Below are 12,524 nucleotides of genomic sequence, written 5' to 3'. Positions count from 1 at the left end.
CATCTAAATAGATGCATGCATTTGAAATGGAGGACATCTTTTCTGCTCCATCTTCTGACAAACTAAATCATAGAAAAGTGAGTGTCCAAACATAGTATTGGCCACTTTTGGTGTTAATGTCTCATCATCAGCTTAGTGGGTACCCAGGCATATCTGCAGCAGTAGCTAGAGTCAGCATTGCAGTGTTTAGTCACTCACTTTGATGGTGTGGAGAGGTATTTGTAACACCTTCCAAATCCATCTTCCTGATTGTGAATTGCAACTAAGAGGGTGTGCTTAAACTCAAGAATTCCAGTGATGGCCTTCTAAATCCCACTGCTTTTTATCCTAAAGATTTCTCAGCATGTATCTCTTCAGTTAAATCTTACTTACCTCTGATATACCCTCCTTACCAACTAGAGTTGTTTGGATTGTCCGGACATATGCAAAAGCCATAAAATTGTTGGTTTAGAAACTAGAACTGTATATCTATATAAAAAGTACACAGGAACAACTGAATTTCAAAAATAAAATAGCTAAATGAGAGAGAAGTTTATTTCTCTCTCACCCAATAGTCTAAAACATACAGTCCTCTGTGGTTGTAGGAATTCCAGGGTGTCAAGATACTAGGTTTCTTCAATCCTTTATACTGCAATCCTCAGTATGCAATATGGTCCAAGATGGCTATTAAACTTCCAGAGAGCACTACACCACAGCCAGGGGTGAAAGGAAAATGTGCAGAAGGAAAAACATTTCTTTCTCTTAAGAACACCATCCAGCATCTGCATATATCATGGCTGTTCACACCCAGAGTCTATAACTTGCTTACATGGCTTCCTTAGCTGAAAATCAGGCACACTTGGAATAAGAATGTTCCAGAAATATACCAGCCTTCAGAGGTACACAAATCAGTTTGATATTTCATTCCAAATTAGGTTAAGGTGATCTGGGATTGCTAGTGACCCCCACCCTCTCCACCTCCCAAAATGAATGGTTAAGTCTCTCTGGGAGGAAATTATTGTGAGCGTCAAATTTTTTTCTACAAGACAAAATTTGCTATAAAAAAATGAGAAGAAATCTTAGACTTTAAAAAGGTAAATATTTTCATTGGCAAAGAAGACTTAATGGGGAAAATGTGACAGTATTCTATGCAATACTATTATGAGAGATACATACTGTATTATATTTTCTTATAAGCCAATTCAAGGGCCCAAATTACTTATTCAAGAGACCAAACTCCCATAATTACTATTTGAATAATAGGGAATTAGGTTCTACTTTCAGCATTTGACTCATTCTTTATCAGACCATATGGATTGATATTTTGTGTTTTAGTATTTACTGAAACTGATAGGAGCAATTGCACAACAAAAGGCGAGGTGTAACTTTAACCCCCTTTAGACATTTCCATACTGTGGGTCCTCTTGTCAAATCCTGAGAGTCCAGTGCTACTACTCCTTCAATCATAGGCATTAAGATTTCAAATCACCTGATCCTGTTGCTGCAACTAAATAGCTACTAAAAAATTATTCATGGAACCTAAATGAGTGAATCAGACCCTCAAACTTAAAAATTAAGTACACAATGAAGTCTGTTCCTCTCAGGGCCAATCCTGAGAGCCTGGTCATATGCAGTTTCTTGAACATGTCTGCCATATGATCTCTGCTCCATCCCTCCAAATAAAGAGGCGTCCAAGCAAATAGGCCATGCAAATGGTGGTTCTAGGTGGTTATACTCAGATGCATTCTCCACCAGAGTTACAGGTGTAGTTCATCATTGGGATGTGAAGGATTTTGTGACAGTTGAATTTGGGAATCTACCTCAAATGTCACCACCTCTGTGCTAGCATCCCTGAAGTCCTCTATGTGGCACCACTGCATCCTGTTCATTTCCATATTATAGTCCATGAGTTATAAACTCTTCTTGTCTTTCTCACCTACTAGATTCTAAGATCGGATGCTAGGGAAAATGGTAACATTCCTCTTTGTATCCCTAGTGCTTAACTTAGCACACAAAATTTCCTCCAAAAAAAGTGAAAAAAATTTTGTAAAATAATAATTTAGATTTATAGCTTTTAGAGACAGATCAGTGGCAGCTTTTCCATAGAGCATATTCATGGGGCTTTTCCTTCAACAGATACTTGTGTTGAAACCATATAAATCAGCTAAAGATGAAGGCCCAGGAGTGGCACTCCTCCAGTACTTTGTTTTTGCCATTTGGTAATGTGGGCTTCAGCCAACCTTGCAAAGGGCAGCCAAGAAGAGCAAACCGGAGGCTGAGATGACATGCCAATCCATCCTCATAGAACACACTGGCTTCAGTCCTTTTTGTTTGTTTTTATTTGTTGGGAAGGTCAGTTTTACTGTTTAAATAGAACTAAAAGACAGCCAGTCCAAATAAAATCTGCTAATGATTCTGATCAGTCTAATCATGCAATTCAACCACTTCTCCAATTGTCAGCACAGGAGGAGAGGGTGGATTAAATAAAGTTATTGCTGAGCTTCAGGGAACAGAAAGAATCTGCAATTGACTGGGGCATTACAGTGTGCTTTTGCTATTGCTACTATAGAAAGGTTGGAGAAGAAACCTATGGTTAAGGAATTAAACTTACTAATATGTAATACATTGACTTACAAGATAAAAATATATAGCTTAAAATATATTTAAGGGTCTAGTTTGCTCTCTCCTTTTCAGGGCCAGACATACTTGGTGTCTGCATTAATAAAAGGAGACTCTAGCCATGTGCCAAGATTCCCTATACATTTTTACAATAATCCGGAGTATCTTGAGCAATGGAGAAGAGGACACTTGAGACTTTGTTTACCCAGGGAAGATGAAACAGATCGTTAGTACGGTAAACTTAAGTTATGGTTATAACCGCAGCCCCAACAGGCCAAGCCAGACTCAGTTCTACAACCCTTGGACCTAAAGATGGATCTCGGAGGCTCAGGTGGAGAGATAGTCCAACTCCCTATCGCTTCTCCAACACCTCGCAAAGGAAAAGCAGTTTCCTAAAGGCCTCAAGCTCTGCCTCAGAACTGGGTAAACCACCTCCCTATTGTGCTGCCATTGGGCAGGAAGGATGCCAATCTTGACTCTATCCTCCCCTCCTCCTTTTTCACAGGTTCATCCTCTGGAGCCATCTGCAGGCAGTCCTCGGGACTCCACCAATGGAGAAGACACACTCGCTTGCCCGGTTCTTTGTGGCTCCACTTTCCGGTCCTGGAAGGTAGCTGCTGGTGCCGAGCTCATCCACAGAGGCTGCGGGTCTAGGAGCACTGCGGTCACCACAAATGGGTAATAGAGGTGCGTGTGTGTGTGTATGTGCATGTGACGGGGGGCGTCACAAAGACTGATCTAACAAGGGAAGGAATCAACTCCTAGAGACAAAAGCCATGGTGCCAGGTTCCTCCTCTGCAAAACGGGGGTGATAAAAATTGTACCATCTTTGCAAAAGTGTTGTGATGATTTAAAATTTGTAAACAGCACAGAATAATGCCAGGCACAGAGGCTGTGCGATGTTTGTTATTTGTTAATTAGCAAGGCTTTAAAGATGGTCTAAGTCAGAATGTCTCACCAGGATGAATTTAAAAAATGCAAATTACTGTGTCTCATCCCAGACCTGTTAAGATATTAAGACTGACCCTTAGACTATTGGGCTAGCCCCTGCAAATATGCATATTTTAGAGACTGTCCTGGTTACTAAAAATACAGACACTAAGTTGGGGAGTCACTGATCATTGCCAACCTCTTTGATTCGCAAATGAAGGAACTAAAAGATGACCAAAGTCTCTCTGCAGGGTCCTTAAAAATGCTGTGAGGCTCTAAGGTTAAAGACTTCCTGTACTACCAACCCTGTGACCAATTTATATTATGATTGAGAGTCCTCATGCTCTTTTATTCCCCACACTCTCCCCACAACCCACCCCAAACCCTCCAATAATATTGATAACTGTTGAACCACTGTGTTGTGTACTTAGAACTAATATAAGATTGTATATCAACAATACTTTAAAAAAAATATTCTTAAACAATTCTCTTTCCCTGTAAGAGCTCTGTGGCTGCTAGCAAATTTACCTGGTTCTTAATCTGTGAGGTGGGGGCAAAGTTACACCTACCATCAAAGGGGTGAATATGAGTATTAAATAAGACTAAAGTGAGTCAAGCACCCATGGGGTGAAAGGGCAACAGGAGATAATGAATGTGCATGTGATTCCTATCTGTTCTCTGAGACACAAAGGGTGGTCCCCCACCCCTACCACCTTCAAGCGTTGAGGAAAATAGCGTCTCTTGGAAGTGCAAGTCTCAGGAGGTGGGGACTGGGAAAGGTGGTGGAGAAATGTCCATCCTCGTCCAGCCAGGTTGGAAGCTGTTCACCTGCTCAGAGAGATCTGCACAGTGGGAAGCCAGAGGTCACTCCAGTCTACTCCCCTTTGAGCTTCCTGGCAACCAGTGCCCGAGATTCTGGCCATGACTACACAGGGCACTGCAGTTGTTGGTCATGTGGGAAAGAGGAAGAGCCCAGCATGCTGGCAGCCTCTTCCTCAGAGTCTCTAGAATCCTGGTGGTATGGGCACCCAACATAAAAGTCTAAGCCGAGGTCCCTGATGAGGTGTTACCTTGTAGAGATGCTTTGCCTTCCTGGTCTTGGACAGACCTATACAATATGGCTCTGAATTTAGGAATCCTGGTCTCAAGACTTCTGATTTCAAGATGAAATGAACATCATCTCGTTCTCCTGGTGAAGAATATTTTGCCACAACCTTTCTGTTCAGTAGTTTGGCATTTATTCCCACAAACCTAAAAATTATGTGCAACCTTTGACTTAGTGCACAGCCTTCTAGACAGATATACACTAGACAGAATAACCTCATGGTAAGAAAAGAAGTAACAGTGACAGCAGCTATCATTCATGGAGCATTTGTGCCTAGTCTATTTGGACAATCTTTACAATCACTGACTCATTTAAGCCTCACCACTTGGTGAGATAGTACTAGCAGGAGCATGTTCTTTTCATGGTGATGGCAGAAGCCCAAGAGGCAAATAAAAGGAGCCAGTGGCTCCTAAGGCCAAGTTCAGCAAGTTTTAGTTCTATGAACATTTCACTGTCCAAAGCAAGCCACATGGCCACACCCGATACTAATGAGATAGGGAGTAACTGCAAAGTCACAGGGCAAAAGGAAGGGTGAAGATTTGAGAACAATTTCCCACACTCAACATCTGGTTCTTCCAGTTCTGCAAGGACTTTCCAAAATAAATAGGGAAAATAGAATTAGGGTTCCCCAAATTCCCAGAAAATCAAAATAAATGTTTTCAAAAGCAACATTCCACCCCCATCACTGGTGGCTTAGCCCTAAGGTGCTTCCCTGCACACTGTCAGCAGGCCAGTTCACTCAGCCCAATAGCATCACACTTTGCTGCCTGGTGGGCAGAGGGTAGCTCTTCTAGCTTTCTTAGCCCTGTCTCATCCCAACTGCAGAGGCACCTGCAGTAGCCAACACCAAGAACTCCTTCCTCCCTATTGGAAGCCAAGCATGGTGCTGCTCACTGGGCCCCGCCCTGTCCTAGAACCATGCAAAAACTAAATCACCCATTAATCCAGCATCCCTGCAATCACTGCAGGGCAGGCAGAGGGCTACCCCACCCACAATGGTCCCAGCAGAAGCCATGACTCTGATCACAAAGGGCCTCTGAGGCAAACTGCCAGCCACAGGGACTGAGACCACTTCCAGCAGACAGACAGAATGGCAGCCCTGTCCACTGCCCACCAATAGCAACTGGGGCTCCACTGCAAAGGAGAACCAGACCCTGAACTGTAAAGAGTCTTGAGCTTCTAAGCACCACAGGACACCTCTTCACAGAGTCAGTACTCTCTAGACCAGGAAGCATAGCAGATCCATCTACTACAAAGAAAGAAACACAGAAACCCTGACAAAATGAGGAGGCAGAGGAATGTTTCAAACAAAACTACAGGAGAAGACACCATAAAGAGGGCTAAATGAAACAGAGATCACCAAACTTCTTAATAAAGATTTCAAAGTAAAAGTCATAAATATGATCACTGATCTGCAGAAAAGTATAGAAGATCTCAGGGAGGACTTCAACAAAGAGGTAGAATATCTAAAATATAGCCATTCAGAGCTGAAGAATACAGTAACAGAACTGAAATATACAATAGAGGGAATGAATAATAGATTGCTTGAAGTAGAGGAGACAGTCAATGATATGGAAATTAGAGAACAGGAAAACAACAAAGCTGAGGAACAGAGAAAAAAGGATCTCTAGGAAAGAAAGAATAGTAAGAGAGCTGTGTGACCAATCCAATTGAAACAATATTCTCATAATAGGGGTACAAGAAGGAGAAGTCAGAGACAAAGGGATGGAAAGTCTCTTTGAGGAGGAAAAAACTTCCCCAATCTGTGGAGAGAAATAGACACTCAGTTCATGGAAGTACAGAGAACGCCTAACAAAAGGAACCCCAGGAAGACAACACGAAGACATATAATAATTAAAATGACAAAGTTTAAGGATAAGGGGAGAGAATTGAAAGCAACCAGAGAGACAAAAGATTACTTATAAGGGAAACCCCATCAGTCTATCAGCAGACTTCTCAGCAGAAACTTGAAGGCCAGAATGGAGTGGGATGAAATATTTAATGTGTTGAAAAAAAGGCTGCTTCAATGAAGAATAACCAGCCCAGCAATATTTTCATTCAAATTTTAAACTGAGATTAAACAGTTCCCTGATAAACAAAGGCTCAAGGAACTTATAACCACTAAACCAGCATTACAGGATTTGTTAAGGGGACTCCTGTAGATGGAAATGTTTCTAAGGCTAAACAATTTTCACCAGTGGAAAAAAAACCTACAGCAAAGATAGTACACCAATTACTTACTAAGTAAGTACAAAATTAAAACAAAACAAAAGTAGTAAAACCAACTATGCACAAAAAGTGCAGATTATGACATCTAATACATAAAGTGTGCAGAGGAAGAAGAAGAAAAAAGAACACACTTTTAGACTGTGTATGAAATAGAGCAATCATCAACTTAATAGAACTGTTATATAGTAAGGAAGCTATCCTTCAGCCTTATGGTAACCACAAACATAAAGCCTATAATAGATACACAAAAAGTTTAAAAAGAGGACTCCAGTCACTTTTTCTAGGTACCACAGAAAGAGTATAAGAGTAACAAGAGTATAAGAGAGGAAGAGTATAAGAGTAACAAGAAAGAGTATAAGAGTATAAGAAAGAGTATAAGAGTAACAAGAGTAGAAGAGAGGAAGAAAGGAACAGAGAGGAACTTTGAAAAAAAACAGAAAACAATAACATGGCAATAAGCACATATCTATCAATAATTGCCTTAAATGTAAATGCACTGAATGCACCAATCAAAAGACATAGAGTGGCAGATGTCTAAAGAAACAAGACGCATCTATATGCTGCCCACAAGAGACTCATTTCAGACTCAAAGACATATATAAACTAAAAGTAAAGGGACAGAAAAAGATATTTCATGCAAACAATAGGGAGAAAAAGGCAAGAGTAGCAGTACTTATATCAGACATAACAGATTACAGAACAAAGAAAGTAACAAGAGACAAAGAGGGACATTACATCATGATAAAGGGGTCAGTCTAACAAGAGATATAGCCATTATAAGTAACTATGCACCCAACATAGGAGCACCTCAATATGTAAAACAAATACCAACAGAATTAAAGGGAGAAATAGATTGCAACACATTCATTTTAGGAGACTTGAACACACCATTCACATCAATAGATCAACTAGCAAAATAAATAAGGAAACAGAGACACTGAATGATACATTAGATCAGATGGACTTAAAAGACATCTATAGAACATTCCACCCAAAGGAGCAGGATACACATTTTTCTCAGGTGTACATGGAATGTTCTCCAGAATAGATGACATACTAGGTGACAAAAAGAGACTCAATAAATTAAAAAATATTGAAAGTGTACCAAGCAACTTCTCAGACCACAATGGTATGACACTAGAAATAAATTACACAAAGAAAACAAAAATGCCAATAAACATGTGGAGGCTAAACAACATGCTTCTAAGTAATCAATGGATCAATGAACAAATTAAAACAGAAATCGAGCAATACATGGAAACAAATGAAAACTGAACTTCTAGTGTACAAAATTTGAGTGATGATGCAAAAGCAGTACTAAAAGGAAAGTAGATAACAATAAAGGCCTACCTTAAGAAACAAGAACAATCCCAAATCAATGGTCTAAACTCATAATTAAAGAAACTAAAAAAAGAACAAATGAAACCCAAAGTTAGTAGAAGGAGGGCCATTAGAAAGATCAGAGCAGAAATAAATAAAATGGAGAAGAATTCAAAAATATAAAAAATAAATTAAACCAAAGGCTGGTTCTTTGAGAAAATAAAGAAAATAGATAAGCTCCTAGCCAGACCTATCAAGATAAAATAGCAAATACACAAATAAAAGAAACTGGAAACGAAGCAGGAATAGTCACAACAGATACCACAGAAATACTATTAAAAATTGCATGCCAATAAAATTGGACAACCTACAAGAAATGGATAAAATTCAAGAATAGTACAAACTTCCAAGACTGACCCTGGAAGAAACAGAGAATCTGAACAGAACAACTACCAGCAATGAAACTGAATTGGAAATCAGAAAACTCCCAATGAACAGAAGTCCAGTACCAGACTGCTTCACAGCTGAATTTTACCAAACATTTAAAGAAGAGTTAATACCCATCCTTCTTAAAGTATTCCAAAAAGTAGAAGAGGGGGGACTACTTCCAAACTCATTCTATTAGACCAACATCACTCTAATACCACAACCAGACAGACACTACAAAAAAAAATTATAGACCAATAACCCTGATGAACACAGATGGAAAAATTCTCAACATAATATTAGCAAACAGAATTTAAAAATATATCAAAAGGATTATCCATCATGACCAAGTGGATTTGTTCCAAGGATGCAGGATGGTCCAGTATTTGCAAGTCAATCAATCTGATACACCACATTAACAAAGGATAAAAACCATATGATCATCTCAATAGATGGTGAAAAGGCATCTCACAAAATTCAACATCTTCCATGATAAAAACTCTCAACAAAATAGGTATGGAAGGTGCATAGCTATATAGAAGGCCATATGAACCCACAGCTAATCTCATACTCAATGGTGAAAAGCTGAAGCTTTTCCTCTAAGATCAGGAACAAGACACAGATGTCCAGTCTCACCACTTTTATTCAACATAGTACTGGAGGTCCTAGCCAAGGCAATCAGGTAAGACAAACAGATAAAATGCATCCAAATTTGTAAGGAAGAAGTAAAACTGTCACTATTTGCAGGTGACATGATATTATACATAGAAAACCCTAAAGATGTCAACGCAAAAACTATTAGAATTAATAAATGGATTCAGAAAAGTTGATGGATACAAAATTAACACACAGAAATCTGTTGTATTCCTATATACTAACAACAAACTAAGAGTAAGAGAAATCAGGAAAACAACTCCATTTATAATTGCTTCAAAATGAATAAAATACCTAGGAATAAACCTAACCAAAGAGGTGAAAGACCTGTACTCTGAAAACTATAAGACACTCATGAGAGAAATTAAAGAAGACACAAATAAATTCAAATATATCCCATGCTCATGGATAGGAAGAATTAATATTGTCAGAATGGCCATCCTGCCCAAAGCAATTTACAGAATCAATGCAATCCTTATAAAAATATCAACAGCATTTTTCAATGAACTAGATCAAATAGCTCTAAAATTCATATGGACCACAAAAAAAAAACCCAAATAGCCAAAGCAATCCTGAGTAAGAAGAACAAAGCTAGGGGAATTACACTCTCTGACTTGAAGCTATATTACAAAGCTAGAGTAATCAAACCAATTTGGCACTGGCACAAGAAGATACCCATAGATCAATGGAACAGAATAGAGAGCCCAGATATAAACCCAAATATATTTGGTCAATTAATATAAAGTAAAGGAACCATGTATAAAATGGAAGCCATGAATATACAATGTAAAGACAGCCCCTTAAATTTATTGGTGAATGAAACTGGATTACTGTCTAACTTGATACACAAAAGTAAACTCAAAATGAAACAAAGACTTGAATGTAAGACATGAAACCATAAAACTCTTAGAAGAAAACATAGGCAAAAATCTCCTGAACCTTAAGTATGAGCAATTTTTTCCTGGACACATCTCCTCAGGCTAGGGAAACAAAAGCAGAAGTGGACAAGTGGGACTACATCAAACTAAAAAGCTTCTGTACAGCAAAGGACATCATCAGCAGAAAGAAAAGGCAACCTACAGTATGGGAGAATAGATTTGTAAATGATTTATCTGATAAGGGGTTAACATTCAAAATATTTAAAGAACTCATATACCTCAACACCCAAACAACAAGTAAACAGATTAAAAATGGGGGGAGGACCTGAACAGACATTTCACCAAAGAAGAAATGCAGATGGCCAACAAGGTACATGAAAAGATTCTCCACATCATTAATCATCAGGGAAATGCAAATCAAAACCACAATGAAATATCACCTCACACCTGTAAAATGGCCACTATCCAAATGCAAGAGACAGCGAGTGTTGGCAAGGATACAGAGAAATGGGGACCCTCCTACACTGTTGGTGGGAATGTAAATTAGTTCAATTATTGTGGAAAGTGGTATGGAGGTTCCTCAAAAAACTGAAAATAGAAATCCCATGTGACCCAGTAATTCCACTCCTAAGAATTTACCCAAAGAAAACAAGTTCTCAGATTCAAAAAGACATATGCACCCCTGTTTATTGCAACACTATTTACATTAGCGAAGAAATGGAAGCAACCTAAGTGTCCATCAGCAGATGAATGGATAAAGAAGATGTGGTACATATACACAATGGAATATTATTCAGCCATAAGAAGAAAACAAATCCTACCATTTGCAACATGGGTTGCAAATATCTAGAGGGTATTATTCTCAGTGAAATAAACCAGCCAGAGAAAGACAAATACCATATGATTTCACTTATTTGTGGAGTATAAAAACAAAGCAGAACAGAAGAAACAAAATAGCAGTAGACTCATAGACACTGAGAAGTGACTGGTGGTTACCATGGTCCCGGGGCTTGGGGTGGTGGAGTAGGAAGTGTGTGGAAGATAAAGGGGCACAGAAATCCCCAGTCATTATATGAGTTGGTCATGGGGATGGTAGTACAGCATGTAGAATATAGTCAATTATTCTGTAATATATTTCTATGTTGACAAACCAAAGGGGGTAAAGGGGGTAAAGATTTAATATGGGTAACTGTTGAACCACTGTGTTGTATATCTGAAACCAATATAAGATTGTATATCAATGATGCTTCGATGTAAAAAAAAGAATATAAAGAATGTTTCTGGGAGATTATTTGCTACACCTTTGATTTGTAAAACAGGGAAGATGATCATACCTTCTCCACAGGGTTATTGAGAATATTAAATGAAACAGGTACATACATGTAGGAAGCACAAAAGGGAGCTCAAAGTAGTTTCTCGGCAGATTTTATTTGCCTCTTACATCCTCCTAACCCCATACTTGGGTAGAAATAAGTGTGAGCCCATAAATAAAAGCAGTCAAACAGCCAAGTTAGCTTTGCCAAGGAATGCCACCCTCTTTCCCCATTTTAAAATTACTTACAAAAGGAAGTATAAGAAAAATTGTATACACCAATAACACTTGTATTTTTATCTTGATCGCACATCTTGCTTTATCAAACAGGTATTCACTTACATTGATTTCAACAATTAAGAATTAATTAGGGTTTATAGGGGCACATAAAATATATGCAAACATTTAGCACGCAAAAGAATTAGAGCAACAAAAATACACTTGTATAGAGTTTGATGAACCTAGAATTTTGACTTACTAATTTTTTTGTTTTGTTTTTCCAGAGAAGTCATGACCTTTTTAAAAAAGTGAATCAAAAATGGAAAACACCCCAACTTCAAGCTCTATTATAAAGCCATAGTAATCAAGACAATTTGGTACTGGCACAAGAACAGAGCCACAGACCAGTGGAACAGACTAGAGAATCCAGACATTAACTCAGACATATATGGTCAATTAATATTTGATAAAGGAGCCATGGACATACAATGGCGAAATGACAGTCTCTTCAACAGATGGTGCTGGCAAAACTGGACAGCTACATGTAGGAGAATGAAACTGGACCATCGTCTAACCCCATATACAAAAGTAAACTCAAAATGGATCAAAGACCTGAATGTAAGTCATGAAACCATTAAACTCTTGGAAGAAAACATAGGCACAAACCTCTTAGACATAAACATGAGTGACCTCTTCTTGAACATATCTCCCCGGGCAAGGAAAACAACAGCAAAAATGAACAAGTGGGACTATATTAAGCTGAAAAGCTTCTGTACAGCAAAAGACACCATCAATAGAACAAAAAGAAACCCTACAGTATGGGAGAATATCTTTGAAAATGACACATCCGATA

The sequence above is a fragment of the Manis pentadactyla genome, chromosome 9 (assembly GCF_030020395.1).
Source record: "Manis pentadactyla isolate mManPen7 chromosome 9, mManPen7.hap1, whole genome shotgun sequence".
Classification (NCBI taxonomy): domain Eukaryota; kingdom Metazoa; phylum Chordata; class Mammalia; order Pholidota; family Manidae; genus Manis; species Manis pentadactyla.
This window is presented reverse-complemented; position numbering follows the sequence as displayed.